Source organism: Sitophilus oryzae, unplaced genomic scaffold (assembly GCF_002938485.1).
Source record: "Sitophilus oryzae breed Bouriz unplaced genomic scaffold, Soryzae_2.0 scaffold_381_pilon_pilon, whole genome shotgun sequence".
NCBI lineage: Eukaryota > Metazoa > Arthropoda > Insecta > Coleoptera > Curculionidae > Sitophilus > Sitophilus oryzae.
In genome coordinates, this window is record NW_022146953.1 from 136,797 (window position 1) to 158,675 (window position 21,879).

The 21,879-nt window shown below is 31.3% G+C and overlaps 1 pseudogene; it reads left to right on the plus strand.

Annotated features, from left to right (window-relative positions):
• Positions 1 to 21,879, plus strand: part of LOC115885378 — a 126,801-nt pseudogene that overhangs the window by 93,190 nt on the left and 11,732 nt on the right.

Sequence of the window (21,879 nt, forward strand, 5' to 3'; positions counted from 1 at the left end):
AACTAAAATAATTTTGGAATTTTATTGTTTTTATTTATTTACTTTACTCTGAAAAGACCCTAGACAAAATTATCTCAATTTCCCCACAGAATCTGCATTCTCCGTTGTTTTTTAGCTTCAGTCTACTGAGATGTTCATGAAGGAGACTACTACTACTACTGCCATTACTCGCTGACGAGTATTTGACATACATCAGAAGATAGTTACGCAAGAGGTTTTCTTTCATGAGCTGTTCTGTGGCTGAAAAGCCCGATGAAGAATGTAGAATGTTTAGGTTGGGAGTTAATCACCGCGACCTTATAGATCTATTGTGTGTTCCCCTTTCTTGAGTTATAACGAGTTATAACTCATCATACAGTCTCAGGGCTTTAACAAAAACCAGTATCTGAGACGGCTCCACAGAGGCCAGCTCTCCAACCTCGACATCAGACGTACCAAAGTTCATGGCACGAATGATCGTCGTCTCGGCGCACTCAGTGATAAGGTGTTCTGGTGTTTCCCCATGTTCCCTACAAAATCTGCATTCGCCGTTGTTTCTCAGCTTCAGCCTACTGAGGTGTTCGTTGAGGAGACAGTGTCCTGTTAGAAACAATCCGAAGATTGTTTTTACTTAAATCAAGGAAAACCTTTCATTTTTCTCGGTCGTAAGTTCTGAGGAACTTTTTCAAGTGTCTTAGACCGTTGGAGGACACCCATTCCAAGTTACTGATGGAGTCTTCCAGATTCTTCAGTTCCGCTTTCAGTTGGTTCCCGTTTGGAAAACAGAACGGTTTTCTATAGTTTTTATAGTTAGTGGAATGTCCGCTCCTTTTCTAGCTAGATCATTTGCTTTTTCATTGCCTTCTATCCCTTGGTTAGCAGGCACCCAGAGTAGGAGGAATTTATTTTCTTTGCCTCATTTGTTGAGCTTTTCTAGACATTCTTTGACCAACTTCGAATTGATGGTTACTGAGTTGATCGTGTTAAGTGCTGCTTGACTATCGGATAGGATGGCAATTTCCTGTTTTCGATAGTTCCTATTTAAGATAAATTGTACGCATCTTTCGATAGCGTAAATTTCTGCCTGTAGGATACTGGGGTAGATGCTTATTGGTTCGGAATATTTAGTTTTCGGCCCAAATACTCCTATCCCTGTCCCTGCCATGGTTTTGGAAGTATCAGTATACCACGTGACGGTATGGTCTTTTATATGCTGAGTAAGCGTTTCTTTTTCTTCCAATCCTTTTTATTACTCAATACTAGAGTGAGGTGTTTCTCAAAGTTGTAAATTCTTGAAATGTCATCTACTGGGAGTTGCAGAAGTGGAATTTTCTTTTTGAGGTTATTCCAAGCCCCCGACCTGAAAATTCTCCCAGTAATGTTTCCGTCAATGACCATTCTAATCATTGTCGCATTGGCATAACTACCGACGACAATGTTATGTGCAGTGGTGTTAGGTCTAGAATGACGTTCTCATGGCACCTGTGATGCAGATACATACCAGTCTCTGGAAAAGCCCGATACGTGATGTTATCTCTCTTCCGCACTCCGAACATCCAAAAATCTCATTATTTTGTTGCCTCATTACTTTTTGTTTGTCGTTGTTAACTGAGTTTACAATTCTTCTCCATTGCGTTTATTGTGCGCTGCTTCCTTCCATTGGTTCTGCATGTTTATACCTTGTAAGTTTTCATGGAAAATATCCTTAAGTAAATCAAGTTAAAGTTAAAACAAATAAAGACGGATTTTTTTTAGTTTTAATGATTTAACAAGTTAAATCTACGAAATAAAAGATAATTAAATTGTTATTTGCTTTCCAGAACGATAACAAATTCATTGCACAACGTCATTTATTTATTAACGTCAATTTATAATTTGATAAATTAATACAAAGCTAAATGATTCGTGTGGAAAATGAAAACGTGTTCTGCTCTTGACTGAAACGTTATAAAACATTCAAAAACTTCTCTACATCGATTGTACTTTTACGTATTCCAATTATTTTCCACGAAGCGAAGAGCAAAATATATTTGTTATGACAAGAAATATAATTTAGTAATGTGGACTGTAAATAAACAAATGAGTCAATGCAAGCGCTTTTATTTTTTGGAGTGGATAATGTGAACTAGGATAAAAAAATATGCATGTCCAATTGTAGATGTTTTTGCATTTATATTGAAATATTTACATTGTTTAATTAAATGTAAAATGTGCTTTTTTTTCGGGTAGTGTATATACGCTTTGATCAATTTAAATACAAATTAGAAAAGAGCAAAAAATAATGAAACAAAATTAAAAAAAAGTGTCTCATATTTTGTAAAATTATGCAAATTATATTTATAATTTGCCACACGTTTATATTTTTAGAAATTTTGAGTGATTAAATCGTTAGAGGACTACTAAAGGTACGATTCGAAATTATTTTTAAAAGGTACAGAGTGTCCCAAACAAATAAAAAATATCTAAGTTGTATTTTTTATATGGCCCGGTATATTATTATTTTTTTAGTTTTTGACCTTTTAGATTATTTTTAAAGATGTAGTAAATTTACAAAGAGTACAGATACTAATATTAGCGATACAGTTCGCTTATTTGATAAAATTCGCTTAAATAAAAAAACTGTTTAAATATTTGTAAAAGATTACCAATTAATAATTCCCAGTAAATCCATAATTCCCAAATCCCATTCCCAGATTCCCAAATCAATAAATCGATAAATCGATAAATCGATAAATCGATAAATCGATAATCGATAAATCGATAATCGATAAATCGATAAATCGATAAATCGATAAATCGATAAATCGATAAATCGATAAATCGATAAATCGATAAATCGATAAATCGATAAATGAATAAATAAATAAATGGATAAATCGATAATTCGATAAATAGATAAATGGATAAATCGATAAATCGATAAATCGATAAATCGATAAATCGATAAATCGATAAATCGATAAATCGATAAATCCATAAATCGATAAATCCATAAATCGATAAATAAATAAATGAATAAATGGATAAATCGATAAATCGATAAATCGATAAATCGATAAATCGATAAATCGATAACTCGATAAATCGATAAATCGATAAATAAATAAATGGATAAATGGATAAATCGATAAATCGATAAATTGATAAATCGATAACTCGATAAATCGATAACTCGATAAATGAATAAATAAATAAATGGATAAATCGATAATTCGATAAATCGATAAATCGATAAATTGATAAATCGATAACTCGATAAATCGATAACTCGATAAATCAATAACTCGATAAATCGATAACTCGATAAATCGATAAATGAATAAATAAATAAATGGATAAATCGATAATTCGATAAATCGGTAAATCGATAAATCGATAAATCGATAAATAAATAAATGAATAAATCGATAAATTGATAAATTGATAAATCGATAAATCGGTAAATCGCTAAATCGCTAAATCGATAAATCGATAAATCGATAAATCGATAAATCGATAAATCGATAAATGAATAAATAAATAAATGGATTAATCGATAAATCGATAATTCGATAATTCGATAATTCGATAATTCGATAATTCGATAATTCGATAATTCGATAATTCGATAATTCGATAATTCGATAATTCGATTATTCGATAAATCGATAAATGTCGGAGAAAGAGAATGAGATAAAACAGAAACTAAAATAAAACAATATAAAACTAATAAAAATAAAAAAAAAAATTTGATATAATAAAAAAAGGAAAAATGACAATAAAACACAAACAACGACACGCAGAAACAAACGGATTGAATTTGATAAAAGTCTATTTTAGCAAGCTGTCCTGTTCTTAATAATTCACACCAGACGTTACACGGTCATCCCTCCGTTTGAGGGTGAAAAAAAAGAGGAAAAAAGATAGATCCTCGGCTAATAAAAGCTGACGGCATGAGCTGTGGCGTAAAGCCGAACCCAGATGAGGGGATTTTCGATTTTACCGTGACCGACAGATAAACAGCGAGTTGAAATCAAAATATAAAGCTGGACAAAAGTTTGAAATGATTTTTTTTTTGAAACAAAATTTGCAGGCTATTGTGGAAACAGAAAATGTACAGATTACAGAAATAATTTGAAAATAATATTTATATTAAAACAGTATTATAATAATATGTCACTTTTTCAAATATATCCTTCAAATCCTTCAATTTAATGGCTAATTCGCTTGAAATATGCACACACTGTTTTTTTTTCAAACGTCACAAAAGTTTTAGGCTGTATTCCGTCAATGACTGTATATATTCTAAAGGACTGTTCGATCGCGTCAAATCGCCGCTATCGTAGTCACCCTGGATGCTTACGTCACGTAGGGACCAACGGCGGATGGTTATTCTAGCGGGACCAAATCTCAGGAGCGATATTATATGGTTGGTTGATAAAAATGTATCGAAATACAAAGAATTTATATGACAAACCATTTTTGGCTTATTTCTAACCAAACGGTTTTGTCCCGCTAGATTTATCTTCCGCCGCACTGTGCGCTCCTCCGTTAAACGCAAAAATAACTGTCATTGTCTAAAATCTTTAGCGCGAACTTCAACTCTGTCCCTAGAAAACGTAAAAAAAACTGACAGTACAGGAAGATAGGAATCGAACTATCCTTATCTCTATAGTATCCTTGGTATTCCGTTGCAATACCAGACCGGTAAACTACGGTAAAGAGCAGTTTCTGAAAAATATCGGTTTGATACGGAACGGTTTGGTAAAATAATTGAAACGTCAAATGTTGACGTTCTCTAAATGTCAATTCCTCTATTATAAAATTTATCTTTCATGCATTTTTAATGTACCTATTCTCTGCTTTTACGTTTGCTTCTTCTTTTCAATGGAGTTTAATATTGAAAAGTACTTTATTAATAAACTGTTAAACTCGTTAGACAGCTCAAGTGAAGATTTGCAGGTCCAATATTAAAAGAGATCAACAATAAATAAACAAATCTAATCAATATTTATATTTTTATAGCTTACAAAACATTCACGATTACTTGTTGTCTTGTTTTTCATGTTTTCTTTAAATGTTCCTGACTTTAAGAAACAATGGCTGCATGATAAGTTTAAATGTTCCTAAAAAGTCATTCTATTTAGCTAATGAAATTTATTTACCTTTACTGCCTACCTCCATTGATTTTGGATGTAAATACAAAATAATTACAAATTTCAGAAATTAAATGAGAATTTCACTCGAACTTCCAATATTTGCTTGATTTCTCTCACATAAATGACATTGATTGACAAACAAAACCAGAAAAAACCCCTTCTCGCGCTGATTAGTTCAGTGACAGTTATAACCGAATTTTTCACAGGAACCGTGTTCCGTAATAAGAAAACTTTCGGGAAACCGATAGAAACGGAACATAAAACCATAACCAAGGTAAGCAACGGAATACACCCTTAATTTTTGCACAAAAGTAAAAAAATATATTATTAAACAGAAAAAAGTGTCGTTGAGACTTTTGGAAAAAATAGCGTGTTCTATTCGGAGTAAAAATGAACATTTTGTGCCTGAAATTTTTTACTCCCAAGTGGGTCTTTTACACGTCTTTTTGTCCCGCTAGTTTTACAAAGCTTGACCACTGTAAATAGGGATTATTTTCTCACCGCCGCCCCGGAAGTGAGGAATTCAAGGGACTTCCGTTCATTAATCTTAGAAGTTCAATTTTTTTCAATTTTTTTTTATTTTTTACAGGTGGCAGCAACGGATGCAGATACAGATCGGCTCAAAAACATCGTCTACTTCCTGACTGGACAAGGAATAGACGTGGACACTCCAGAGAATAGCAGGTTCGAGATAAACAAAAATACTGGAGAAATATTTATTTTAAAGGTACACAAAAAATGACTACATACAAAGTTAATGTCTGTCAACCCTGTATAATGTTTACAGGGTGGACCGAATGTATTCCGGAAATTTCGGCAGCATATTCTGCAGATAAAAATAAGTAAAAAAGTTCGTATAAATGTATGTCCTAAAATGCTTAGTTTCGGAGATACAGGGTGTAGAAGTTTCATGTTTATTTCGATTTTTTCCAAATAATTTATGAAGTAACGTCAATATTTGGATGAAAATTGGTGTCTGGGGGTTCTTTGACATGAGAAATTTGATTTTGATGTCCCTACGACCCCTACTTGCAGAGGGCGCCACCTACATATTGCTTAACTGGTTTAAAGATTAATAAATTTTTGTCCGTACCTGTATAAACCTACTGAGTAAAAAAATATACATTTATGACGTTTTTTACGTAAAAAAGGCCTCTTGGTAAAAATCGCTACGAGTAGTGCTTCTCGAGATATTTAGAATCGAAATTATCCATACTTAATGTGTTTATTTTTTTGACAATAATGACATGTATTGACTATTTCCAGTCTAAATATCTTGAGAACGGTCGCCCGTAGCGAGTTTTACCAAGAAACATTTTTTAAATAAAAAATCACGGAAATGTATATTCCATCACTCACGGGCTTTATACCGGTACAGACGAAAAGTTATTACTCTTCAAAACAGTTAAAATACATGCAGGCGGCGTCCTCTACAAATAGGAGTCATATTGACATCAAAAACAATTTTCTCAAGTCAAAAAACTCCCAGACACCAATTTTCAACCAAATATTGAGGTTAATTCAGAAATTATTTGAAAAAAAATCGAATTTAAAATGAAACTTCTACACCCTGTATCTCCGAAACTAAGCATTTTTGGACATACATTTATACGAACTTTTTCACTTTTTTTTATCTGCAGAATATGCTGCCGAAGTTTCCGGAATACAGTTTCGACCACCCTGTATATAAACACCAAAATGAAATCGTAAATTACAAGACGTTTTAAAGCTAAAAAATATAGAAAATTAAATATAATTTTCAATCATGCCGCACGTTTGTGATTTTTGATTCTTTTTTTCACATTTTTAAGGGTTTTAAAATTCAGTCTGCTTCAATGGAGCCCTGCTTAATGAATGAGGAGTTGGAAAAAATGTGTAAAAGGAAATAAAAACCTCTAATTAAAATGTTAATTGTTAATTAACCAAAAAGGAAAATGGGATATAGAAAGAAAAAAAAGTTAATTAACAAAAATTTTCTTTGGGTTTCTTTCTAGAGTATTGAGACAAAATTTAAAATTTAAAAACATTAAGTAACAATAATTAATTTTCTTTTAAAACAATAATATTGTCATTAATAAGAGTTTATTCCTAACACGTGCAACAATTAAATGAAGATTTTTTTAACAGCAAATTTACTGTAATTATCTAGAAACTTTTTTCGTTCAGTTTAATTAATCATTCTTTTGAATAGTCTTCAAAAGGAACGGAACAGTACAAAGAAAAGAAAATTATCCCAGCTAATTAAGCATATCGCGCACTTATGCGCAGCGCGGCGCGGCGAAGCGCGGCGAAAAACCGTGCAACGGATTAAATTTGTGTTATATAATGCACGTCCGCTGACTCAAGCGAAGCAACCGCTTGCACCGCGCGCCGAAGCGCCGTTCGTTGCGAACCTGGAATCCAAAGCGAGGAAATTCTCTTCGGCGCGCTTCGCGTGCCCTAGTGCGCGGTGGTCTGCGGAAACTATCTCTGTTTTCGGTCATTTTCGAAATCTATTTCGGGTGTCTTCGGATGAAGGATTCTACGATTAATGTATTACTAATTGGCATTTAGGTTACGTTTAATCAAGAGCCGTTTTGTTTCGTTTGAGTTTGTTTAGTACTTGTAATTTAATTATTGTTTTATCATGGATGATGAAACGTTCATTTTAATTATACAAAGTTATAAAGAGATATATGATATTGGAGATCCCAATTATCATAATCAATTGAGAAGGACAATATTTGGGAAGAAATTGAAGAAAAAATGCGGAATAAAAGGTATGAAATTTTAATTATTTCCCAAGTTTATGGAGTGGGTAGCGGTACATAAACGTAGTACGAATTTGTTGTACAGGGTGAGTGAAGGATAGACTAAAGTTCTTTGTTCATTATCTCATTTATTTTAACAATTACAACAAAAGACTACAAAGAACAAATTTTAGAGAAGTTTAAGAGATGCCCAATTTAATATTTCTTTTAAATGTAGAGAGCACATATTTTACGCAGAGATTCTGAGTAAAATTCTATAATTTTGTATATAGTTTTATATACCTAAAACTATTAGTTATCTATCTATACTAATATATAAAATCCTTAAGTGACTGACATACTGATTAATCACGATCCTGCTCAAACCACTCAACGTAAGAAGCTCAATTTTGGCATACAGGTTGATTCTAGGGTGTAGAGGTTCGATAAGAAGGATTTTCGAAATGCCAGTTCAAGAGGGTGAAACCACCCCTCAAATATTACAATATTTTTATTTAAAAAACAGTCAAGTTTCGAAAAAGCAACTTACACACGTATATTTTATTTTGTTGTTTTACATATTTTAAGATTTTTTATAAATGTATACAGGGTGTTTCATAAAATATGACCATAGAGTAATCACGATTCTGCTTAAACTGCTTGACGTTTAAAGCTGATTTAAAGCTGATTTGACATAAAGTAAGAAAATCTCCCTCTGAACTGCTGCTAGAACTTGAGCACATAATGAAATTTTAACACACCTTTATCAATATTGTCATTAATAAGAGTTTATTCCTAACACGTGCAACAATTAAATGAAGATTTTTTTAACAGCAAATTTACTGTAATTATCTAGAAACTTTTTTCGTTCAGTTTAATTAATCATTCTTTTGAATAGTCTTCAAAAGGAACGGAACAGTACAAAGAAAAGAAAATTATCCCAGCTAACACGCCAGCCTTTTTCTTTTAAACCAACTGAAACTTTAAGCATGTATATATGCATAATGGTATGTTTCCTGATACAAGGTGTAGCAGATATTTGAGCTCAAATCGAAAAAATGTCAATATAATTCTTTTCAAAATTTTTATTCTTTATAAAAATCTATGGTTCGAATTATCTAGGCTCTGGATAGAGATCCTCCCAACGGTAGACCTTTGTGGAGGTTCACAGTGTTTGCCCAAGATGAAGGTGGGGATGGTCTGGTGGGTTATGCCGATATCCAGATCAACCTGAAAGATATCAATGACAACGCGCCATTTTTTCCTGAAGACGTGTATTTCGGAAACGTCACTGAAAATGGAACATCCGGTATGGTGGTGATGACAGTGACAGCTGTGGATTACGATGACCCAACAGAAGGCAAGAGAATATAAGTCCCAAAATCCTCAATAATATACAGGGTGGCACCTCTTATAAGGTGCAGATAATTCAATGAGAACGGTTGATTGATTTGAATTGAGTCTCCGAAATAAGTTACCATCATCAAAGTTGTGTTTTTGTAATGAAACAACTTATATATTAATTGATTTTCGGATTCTGAGAAAAAATATAGGTCAGTTTCGTTAAAGAAGCATATGACTAAAGTGTAAGATTTTTGACATATTTCACATTTTGTCAAAATGAAGAATACATTTTAAATTTCAATAAAAGCTACCTAAATTACAGTATACCCTGTATAGCCTGATATAATATAATATTATATTAAAATAACCGTTGCATAATAAACCAAATTAAAATTTGACCAGAAGAGTTATACAGAATGAGACAAAATTAATATTGAACATTGATCGCTTTTAAAAGCAAGTTACTCTTTCATTTTAAACCGAACAATTCCGATATCCAATGGAGAATTTATATATCTTCAAAATACTATTAGGTTGCCTACATTTAGATAAAGATTTTCTTAGATATTTTCATTTTTATGATATAGTGTAATGGATCTTTATTATTTGATAAAATCTAGGTGGCTGTACTCATCAAGTCGTTCTTCTTGGAGCCTCCGCGTTGTATGGGAGGCGCCACCCTGTATAATAAACTAATATTTCATATTTGTAGACCAAGATGTAACGAATATTCATACAATTTTTCATCCCTCATTTTGCTCCCTAAAAGAATGAAAGTTTCTAGGCTCATAAACACATCCCGTTTTACCCCCTAAAAGAAAGGGATAAATATTTCAAAGTGAAAGGACGAATCACAATGTTTTGCTGACTAATATATTCAAAGAAAGATTCTCCAAAAGACTGGATCAGTTTATAAATAATAACAAACTATTTTGAAGTTTCTCTTTAATTTTGATTGCCACAATTTTCTTTCGAGTTTCACCAACTTACTTTTTCTCAGTAAAGTCTCTTCTCATCCCTTTTAAAACTTTGCTCTAATACATTTTTAATGCGTGGCTCTCTATCAAAACTTTTAACTAAAGACAAACAAAAAAGTATCGCAAAGAGTTTAACGTATTTTTATTTCGTTATAGTACGCTGCCCAAGTTTTACTAACGAGTTACCAAACTAAAGTTATCCTTTATTAAAAAACTTTCAGGGTCGTACTTTACATAGGACTTCTACAGAGTAGTACATTGTCGTTGGGAACATAGAAATTTTGAAAAAAATATATTTTTTCTATTTTTATTTTTTTATTTTTTTTTATTTTATTTTTTTTTTATTTTTTTTTATTTTTTTTTTTTTTTTAACACAACCTCAACGGTTTTTGTAGACGTAACTGTTTTAAAGAACTAAAGTGTTCTCGAATAGTTGAATTTAAATATTTTAAATAGTTTTTTTTTATTTTATTCTTTGTATTTTTTTTTTGCTTCCAACGACGGAAAGAGATAAACTTTCCGAAACGTTAAGCATTTATTTGTTCGTCGTTAGTCAAATTTGTATATCTGTAAACCTAACTTTTGACCAGTAGTTTTTAATTGTTTTTTTTTCTGACAGGAACTCACGCCAAAATGTCCTACTCCATCGAAAAGAACGTGATCGAAGAAGAAACCGGAGACTCCATATTCGACATAGATCCAGACACTGGAACCATCACCACAGCTCTTTGTTGCCTGGACAGGGAAAGAACCCCCGAGTACACCCTCCAGATCATCGCCACAGACGGTGGTGGCCTCAAAGGTACAGGAACCGCCAAAATTTTCGTCGAGGACATCAACGATATGCCTCCCAGTTTTACCAAGCCCGAATGGTTTACTGAAGTTGATGAAACCGTTGGTAATCTTTTACCAAATGAATCTATCTTGACTGTAACAGTTCAGGATGAAGATGAAAAAAATAATTTTCAGTATAAAGTAGTTAAAAACAGTGGATTTGGTTGGGATAAGTTTGAAATGGTTGAAAATCCTGATGGTACAGGGTCCTTAAAAGTCATAAAACCCTTAGACTATGAAGATTCATCACAAAGGAATGGATTCAAGTTTCAAATTCAAGTAAACGATGGAGCTGACCAACCTCATATAGCTAGTGCGTGGGTTATCGTCAAACTAAGAGACATTAATGACAACAATCCGGTTTTTGATAGGTCTAAACTAGAAATATCGATTCCTGAAGACATAGAAGTTGGTAAAAGTTTAGTGAAGTTTTCTGCAAAAGACCCAGACAAAAATGGACGAAGTTCAGTGTTGTATTTTATCGACAAAAAATCAAACAAACACAAACTTTTTTCTATAAACAACCGCGGGGTGGTTAGTGTCCAAAAACAACTAGATCGTGAAAAATCACCATTGCATAAACTCAAAATTCTTGCTATTGATGATGGAGTGCCTGAAAGAACAGCAACAGCAAGTTTGTTAGTGACTGTGACCGATGTGAACGACAATGCGCCTAAATTTTTAAAAAACTATCGACCTGTAGTGATGGAGCATGTAGGACCTTCAAAAATTGCGGAAATATCAGCTCTAGATGAAGACGACAGCAATAAAAACAATGGAGGTCCTTTTGAGTACTGGTTGGATCCAATAGCGGATGAAAGGGTCAAGCATAGCTTTATGGTAGAACAAAATCCGAGTATGTACCTATATTTTCACTAGCATTTTCAATCATTATCATAATTTTTGTCTTATTCAAGCATTTCCAATTATAATGTTGCCTCCCTCACATGTTTAGATATTCTCTTTGTATATAGTTGGACACATCGTTATCTATTGTTGCGGGCCCAAGTTAATCTATTCATTATTTATATTTATCCAATGCATTTCAAGCAATAACCGTTTAAAAAATGGAGTACAACAAAAAAATACAGGTTGCCTTTCAAATTACAGTCTCCCAAGGTATTTTAATTCTTCTCTACCGTCTGGATCTACTACAAGGGTAGTAGAGTAGACTACTATATAGAAATAGTAGAAAAAGTAGCATTTTTCATTAATATAATATATATTTGTTCTTTGCAGAAGGGGCTCAAGGACAAGGTACGGCTGTGGTACGCTCGCTCAGGAGCTTCGACAGAGAACAACAAAAGGAATTTTTCCTGCCCATAGTGATCAAAGACAGTGGCAATCCACCCATGAGTGGTACCAGTACTTTGGTAATCACTATAGGCGATATCAATGACAATAAAATGAGTGAAGGTTATAAAGATATTATTTTTTATAATTACAAAGGTAAGTCGTTTAAAGATACATACTAATGATATTATTTACATAAGTTTTTTTCGTGTATTTTTGTATATCTTTAGGTTTATTTAAAAATCTTACGAAACATTGCTAACTCTTTTTACTATTCATAACTTTAGATGACGTGATACACATTTTCTTTTTTGTTTGTCTTATTACATAAATAGTAATAGTCTCTTAAAATAGTTACCAGTGCACTACCCTGAATAAAATTTAAACAGTGCACAGTTGATATAACGATTTTATTTTACTGGCCTGGACAAAAGATTAAAAAAGGCACCACATTGAGGGAGGATCTAGACGATTTGTTAAAGAAGGTGAAGATATATTAGGGTAAATTGAAATTAATGAACTGACGAAAAGTCTACATGCAAATTTGGGTTAGAATTCATAGAATCCGCATTTATCTTGCAGTAACTGGCATTTATCTAGCGAATTATACGACAATTATGCATTTGTTCATTGGGAACCCAGTCGGTATGATTAAAATAATTGGCAGATCGGATAATTTTGTGTTAGTTACGGTAGTAATGAAGGTATAGAGACTCTTATCTTAATTATACAGGCTGATTCACGACTATAGTACGTTAGACGTTATGGAGAACAGGTGATGGGATTTTTTTTGAAAATTTGAATTTTTGCATAAAGGCAGGTGCTTCATCTGTTTAAATTAATTTCAGCGTTACAATGTTGCTTCCCTAGATCATATATGTGGATAAATCAACGCCATATAAGTTTAGCGTTAAAAATATGTCTCCAACATCACGACATGCCATTTTCAAACCTTCTTTATTGCACTTATGAAACGTTCAATAGGTTTGTCTTTCTCGAGGACCTTACTTTGCGCATGCGCATTAAAAGTTGCACGTATTTCCAAAATAATCACAATTTTATGCGGTTTATAAAGTACAAATTATACATTGTTATGGAAACCAACTTTTCATTGTCATTATATTGTCATAATCTTGTCATAATCATATGTCACAATCTTATTTCCATTGTGTAACTTGCACAAAACATCCCCCTTTAGAACTTCGTCTATCATGTTAAGAAATGAAAGTAAATAATAAAGCGCCTCTCGTGTTTGTTCGCACTCCAAAAATTTCATTTAATGCCTGTATATATTTTTAATATATATTTTAAATTTACATTTTTTTAATTGTAAAGTAATATATTACATTTAAATAGAATATATTACATAACAATTATGTCAATTACAGGATTACAAGCTTGTTTTCTAACATTTTTTAAATAAAACGAATTATAAAATTTCAATATATGTATATTTGTCGTAGGTATGAAAAAAGTAAAATATAAAATGGACAAACGCTTACTTACATTGCAATAAAACTTCCACTTTTAGTTTTGCAATCCAAACGCAATATTTCTATTTTACAAATAAAAATATCCGACAACACTAAAATCACTGAAACTTCCGCGGCTGACAACGAAAACTGAAAAATATAACGGCACTTTTTGTTCTGGACCTGCATATCAACATTACGCTGTACTATTATGTGTTTGTTGTTGAAATAATATAAAATATCTAATTATAACTTGTAAATTTTAATATTTTAACATGATTTTAACTACTTTTGACAATAAACAACTTTTTGTTATCAAGATGACATTTTAGACGGCAACTGACATATATGTCATAATATTTGAATCTTAAATATGTATGTAATGTAATTTAAATTACTATAATGCAACTTTATACTAAGAAAACATTTATATATTCACAAAATACAACAAAGTCTAATAATATAGTTTGAAAACAATGAATATTGAATTAAAATTGAAAAAGTTAAGCGCGACCCCTTGTGTCAAAGTTAGATGATTAAATTTTCGTAATTTTTACACCATTTGATGATCGGTGGCGCCTCTAGTGTTTGTTCGGGCGGTTGGGCTTTTACTCCCGCTTATGGCCATTAAAGAAAAAGTTCTAAAGGGGGATGTTTTGTGGTAACTTGTTTTATGCGTTTTTATTTTAAAAATTGTATTAATTACTCTTTTATCGACCGCTTTTATATAGCCAAGGATGCAAGTGTGTTCAGTGAGAAGTTAATTTTAAGTTTGTGCAATTATATTTCTATTTTTTTTTCGTTGGACGTTCTAAATACTCTAATAAAAATAATTTTTGTGGCAGTAAACATGCAATTTTTTGTTCAAATATATGCATTTTACAAATTAAATTTTTAAAATTCAAAAAAAAAGTTCAAATTTGGCGCGTGGACGCTAGGTCCTCGACAAAGATAGACAGAGTAGAAGCACCGAGAAAGAATAGAGACAAAGATAGACAGAGTAGAAGCAAAACGAGAAACAAACAGTTCGGCATTCTAAAATGAAATATAACACTCGTTTCTGGTTCTAGAACGGCGCACAATATCAGTTTTAATTTCAGGACGACGGGGACAAACGGACTTGGGCACGGTCTATGTACAGGACGCGGACGACTGGGACCTGTCAGATAAGAAGTTCTATTGGGAGGAGCGGCAACATGGTAAATTTCACCTGAATGAATCCACGGGGATGATTTACGTGACCGAAAACGTCGCGCCCGGAGTATACCGCTTGCGCTTCAAGGTATGAGTGTATTCTGAGTTTTAAAATTAAATTTATCTAGGTCAGTGAGTTAAGAAACTCTTAACTCACGCATTTTGAGTGAGTTAAGAGCTTCTTAACTCACGCATTTTGATTACCGCACTCCTTGTTTAGATGACCACCAAAGAGAAAAAAACATTTTGTAAAACATTTATTTTGCACTAAATTAGAAAAATATGTTAAAATAAAATGAAAAATATACGAAATAATATACATGCAGGGCCTATTTTACCATAAGGCCCATAAGGCCGGTGGTCTTGGGGGCCCGTTAAAGGTTATAAAATATTCATAATTTCAAATGTAAATTTACATAGCAGAGAAAAAAAAACAGTTACCTCTGATAAGGAAAATAGAATTAAATAAAATAAGCTTTAGAGTGATATAACAAATGCATTTTTTAAAACTATTTATAAATTTATATCAAAGATACCGGCATCGGCGATTTCCCAATCTAAAAATAACTAAATAACACTTCGTCCTATGTGGGAGAGTTTGTTTAAGTTTTGTTATATAAATATTTTCATTTTTTTTAAATTATATTTACTTATGTATTTATTATTTATTGTTATTATTTACTTTGTTTTTTGTTCACTAATTTTTTTTTTTTATTTTGTTAATTTGCTATTAGAAATTTTGTTTAGGTAACTTTTGTTCTCGGTTTTGTTAAAAAAAATTATTTATTTTTTAAAATTAGAATTAATTGTTTTTTTTTCATATTTTTTGAATTGTCATTTTTGTTGAATATAATAATGTTTATTTATTTTTTAAAATTATTAAAAAAATAAAATTAATTGTTTTATTTTTTTAACCCAAACTAACAAGAGAATTTTTGAATTTTATTGGAAAAGAGGGCCCGAATTTTTGCTTGGGCCTTAGAGCCTGACCAGATGAAAAATAGGCCCTGTATACATGTACTGATTTCTTTCGAAAATCGACAACTATGAAACCATGATCCCTTCCCCGACACAAACGGTACATTGTAAGACAGAAAATTGTAGAGAGAAACAAGCCCTATAACATAGGATACAACATTTTAATGAACAGTGCTTTCCATAAAATCAATAAAATGAAAAATATACGAAATAATATACATGTATTGATTTCTTTCGGAAATCGACAACTATGAAACTATGAACCCGTCCCGGACACAAACGGTACATTGTGAGACAGGAAATTGTAGAGAGAAACAAACCCTATAACATAGGATACAACATTTTAATGAACAGTGCTTTCCATAAAATCAATAAAATGAAAAATATACGAAATAATATACATGTATAGATTTATTTCGAAAATCAACAACTATGAAACTATGAACCCGTCCCGGACACAAACTGTACATATAGAGATAACCGAAATTAATTGAATACGTCAATCAATCCAGATTTATATCATGTACATACACACCAAATATCGTTTTTTTTCTCTGAAAGATTTATAAAAATTGTAGGGGCGTGTCACTTTTAGAAAACACCCGGTATAAAAAATATTTAATAAATTATCCAAAGAATTTCTATGAAATTAATATTTTTAATAATATTTTTTATAGGTCTTTGACAGAAAATTCGAACAAACTGTTTCAGCCGAGGTAAAAGTGCTAGTTAAGAATCTCCCTGAGGAAGCTATCACAAACTCTGGCTCCTTGAGGATAGAAGGGATATCAGAGGAAGACTTTGTACGCATTTGGGATTATAAGCTAGGTGTAAGTTCAGGTATACAGTTTAGTTAGGACCCCCTCAGTGTTGGTCTTGAGTTAAAATACAAAGAAAATATTTTTTCTTTCATAGCAACTGTTAAATTTGCCTTATATCTATCAAAAAGAGTAGATAAAGAATTAAACGAAAAAGAATTAAAAAATATTGACTCAAAACTGACAACTAAAGATACAGCTTTATTTATTTGTCAAATTACATAGAAACCAAACGCCAACCCAGCACAATATTTTTTCTACACATAATAAATTCCTTGAAATAATAATTTCTGAATAGTTTCTAAAACGTAACTCGCTATGTCTCCCGAAATTAATATTAGATCATTTTTAATAAAACTATCAGCATTATTGCTAAAAATGCCATATTCTTTCTACAAATTGGTCCATTAAATAATCAAAATCCACCTTGTTCACACCTTTATTGTTATGGTATTTAGCAAAGCTGTTTCGCGTTGAATATAACCTCAAATTTTATTGTTTTCGCGTGCAGCTTAATCAATATATTATACGTTTTCGGATAATTTAGCACAAACCATAATCCGTTATCTGCAAAATTTATCGAGCTGCGTGTTTGTTAAATCGGGTTGATCATTAAAATTGTTTATAGTTTCCATGTCAACGTTCCAAAAAAGATAATCTGTGACAAAATTAAAAAGATTATTTTCTAAAAAAATTTTTTTTTTCATAATTCTGTTTTTTATGATTTACATTTCTTTGTTTATTGCAATTTGGTTACAAAACACTAAAAAATCTGTTAACAAGCCAAAGAATACAATATTATTTTCTAAAAATCACAGATTTCTCTCATAATTCTGTTGTCTCTGACTACCATTTATTTGTTTATAACAATTTTGTTGCAAAATATTTTTTTTAGTAGACTTAACACTAAAAAATACTCGAATAACATAAAAATACAGTATATTTTATAGTTCACAGTGTATTACGTTTCAGTTAAATGCAATATTAATGTAACTTAATATTTACCCGCAGTTAAAATTACTGTTAAATGCATTTCGCTGGATAATTTAATATTCAATCAAAATACACAGCATGTCTTGTGGTTAAATTTTGATAACGTATTTAATAAACCATTATTTGTTTAAATGAAACATATACACTGCATATTATTATGAAAATAATACCATAATGCTTATTATTGCTATTATTGAATTTGCCTCTGTAATAATAATTAAAAAACTAGATTAATAGACATTGTCGTACAATAAGTTGAATATAGAAATAAAAGAAATATTGTTCTATACACGACGATAAAATTGTATTATCGTATATAAAATATCATTTTATCGTCTTGTATAAAAAATAACTATTATTTTTTTTCTAATACCTTTATTTATATGCTTAAATACATAGAAAAACTATTTTAATTTAAAGTTTGTTAAAAAACGATGTTAGACAAGGCAAACGAATTAAGGAAACCTTAATTTAAACTACTCCATGTTCTGTTCGATGTGCAGGACTTGACAGAAAATAAATTGGAAAAATTTCGCAAGAAAATTGCGGAAATGCTGAAAACGCCGAAGGAAAGTGTAGAAGTCTTTGGGGTACAGCTTAAAACTGACCATCCGGTCTCTGTAACAGATGTACGGTTTTCCGTACAAAAAGAACAGGAGTTTGTACAAGCCACAACCCTGAATGGATTGATGATGATGAACAGAGAAAAGTTAGAAGAAGCTGTAGGAATTAATATAACCATGGTAAGTCGGATTTAATTTTTAGTTTAGTTTTTAGTTTTTTTTTAGGTTTTTTTAGTTTTTTTAGATTTAGTTTTTACAATTTTTAGGGTTCCGTAACACAACAACTATCCTGAAATCAATACTATATTAGGTATTTACTTTAGATCGTCTGTATTTACTTTGCAATAAAAATAGTAATGGTAAATCATACAGGATGTTCAAAATTCTACGCCAAACTTTCTAAAATATAATTTTTTTTTGTTTTTTTTAATGGAACACCCTGTATATTATTTTTCAATAGTTGGAGAATTAAAAATAAACATTTTCTGTATTTAATTTCGCAGGTATTCGCAGTTTTCTATTACATATTGCATTTTTAACATTAAATTTTTATCAAAGCCACCCAATGATTTATTATTACCGTTGAAAGTGCCATATGAAGTAATACTGCGTGTATCTGCGAAACCATTCTACTAAAAAAATAATATACAGAGTGTTCCATTTAAAAAAAATCAAAGAAAAAATAATTTATATATAAGAAAGTTTGGCGTAGAATTTTGAACACCCTGTATGATTTAAAATTACGATATTTATAGCAAAGTAAGTCTAGACCATCTGCAGTAAATACCTGATTTAAGGACAGTTCTTGTATTTGTAATAATTTTTTTAAGGAAGCTTTGAAAAATATATATTTTTTATTCATTTATTAATATTTTTGTGACTATCGAAATATATTTACTCATATCTTAGGATTATGTAAAATGATCTAAAAGGAAACCAAAAATGCAATAATATACAGGGTGTGTCATTTAGAAAAAAAATCCCAATCCCAATCTACTCTCTAGAATTGAAAAAAAAAATCCCAAATACATCCTCATACAAAGTTTAGGTTCGCACATAAACAAAATTCCTAAATTTTTTATTCTAGGAGCTACAGATGCCCGACACCCTGTAGGTTCTGCAGAACTGAATTTCAGGAAAAGCTCGAAAAAAACTGTGAAACTTTTCCGGCTTTTTTTGGGAAAATAATTCAAATCAATTTTTGAAGTCTTCTTTCTTCTTCTTCGAGAAAAAAATAAATCATTTCAAAAACGTCACTGATTTAATTACAGTCCTGTAATTACTATTATCCCGCGAATGGTAAAACTTTTGACAGCCAGGCGTCAAAGCTTTAGAGAGGAAGCTTTAAAACAGGCGTCGTTTTTTTCTTTTGTTGCTTCTCGCAGTTTGATTAAAAGTTCCCTGTTAATGGTAAAAGTTCGGAGTGAGATTGTTAGAGACAGCGTCAACAATAGAGACGTTACAGAGCAGGAATACCTGAGATTCCAGTTGTAACAAGTAATTTATACGATTTCTATGAACACAGATTTTCTATTAAAGTTTAATAGAAAAATGGATCAAAAGAAAATACCATTTTTTGAGATGAATAGAGGCAGTGTTGCCACAGCTACCCCATTCGGGGTAGATCTATCTCTTTGTATAACAATTTAACTCTTAAACTCTTAAATTAACTAACTATATATTTTTTCTTGCATTTTTCTACTTGTCAAAGATTAGATGTCAAAGAATTTAGATACGTCAATTTGATTTACCTGCTTCAATAGCGTATCGGATGTTTGTGTTAATAAAAAATTATTATAACTTATCTATTTTTATTAGAATTATATATTTTTGTAACAATTTTAATAAATACCAACATTTATTCACAACGTAAAATAAAACAACATATTATTGAGTCTACCCCACGTCTACTGTCATTTTTTAAATAAAATTAGAACGGCACTGATAAACCGGAATTTAAGTCGGCCATATTTGAGGCCCATCGCGTTGGACCTAAGATTTTTGATATGCTCCTTCCTTAGTCTTCTTGTTCAAAGCGCCATACTTATGGAAAAAAGAGGAAACCTGCAGCAAACTTCTACAACACCCGACACTATAATCAAGCTAGACTTTGAGAAATTTCGGGAACCGACTAACTTGGAGAAGAGCAAACACTAATAAGAAATTAATGTGCTTAGGTTGGAAAAACTGTGTTGGGAACTCTACAGCTTGCGGACTTTGATATTAATTTTCCAATTTTCTCGGAAAATTCGCAAGGAGACTCCGTTGGAAAGCTGCCACAATCTTGGTGTATCTCTCTTGATTATATTATGCATACTGCATTCTTTCCCAGATACAGGTTTAATCTTCTAAACTTTTGAACACCCTGTACATATATCTGTCTTCTGCAAGAATGTATTAACTCATGTACATTTTTGTTAAACAAATTTGATAATTAATATTGTTTATCTACGTCAGTGAGTTAAGAAGCTTAACTCATGAATTTTCATTAATATTATATTATAATTGATTTTTAGGATAGGCACGTACAATAATTTTTAAAATTCACGTTAAGTACTTATACCTATATTTATAAAATTCGTTGTGTGTTTTTATAGTTAGACGTAGATAAAATATTGTACAATACACGCGAGTTAACTCCATTACGATACTTGTGTGGTTATACACTTGCAACTTTTACACATATATATTATGGTTTCTTTGTTTAAAAATACTACTTTCTAAAAATACGTGTTTTCATAATTTTCCTGTCTCTGATTGCAATTTATTTGTTTATGGCAATTTTGTTTCAAAATAATTTTCTAGATCAATCAAAACAGTAAAAAATCAGTATACATCTAAGCATATAAATATTTTTTAAAACTTCACAAAATAAAAACTATTTTTTCAAATCAAAATTTTTTTAGATCAAAGAATTAATTTAAATAAAAGCACAGGCAAATATTAAATTTCTAAAATAACTATGAAGCGAAATTATGTTTTCCAAGTCTTTTGTGAGAGTAATTTTCTAGAATATGCCCGACAATTTTAAATTTTCCAAGCACTAGACAAAATTGCCACTCGACAATGTAAAGAAAATCTCGGTAAAATGCGGGAGACAAACAGTTAAAATCGACAGGGCTGTGTAACTATCAAACATTTTTATTTAATTTATATAGATTAATATTTTTATTCATAAATTAATGAGCGAATTAATGATATGCCACTGTTTTATGACAAAATTAAAGAAACTAAACTAAAACTAGTTTTAGTCAACCCTAATCGACATTTGATTTCGGAAAATCGACTATACATAATACATCATATTGTACGCGAAATTGTAAAATTTCCTACCCCACGTCTACCCTACATCATAATTTTACATTTTCTAAATAAAATTAGAACGACACTGATAAACCGGAATTTAAGTCGGCCATATTTGAGGCCGATCGCGGTGGGCCTAAGATTTTTGATATCCTCCTTCCCTAGTCTTCTTGTTCAAAGCGTCATACTTATGGAAAAAAGAGGAAACATGCAGCAAACTTCTACAACACCCGACACTATAATCAAGCTAGACTTTGAGAAATT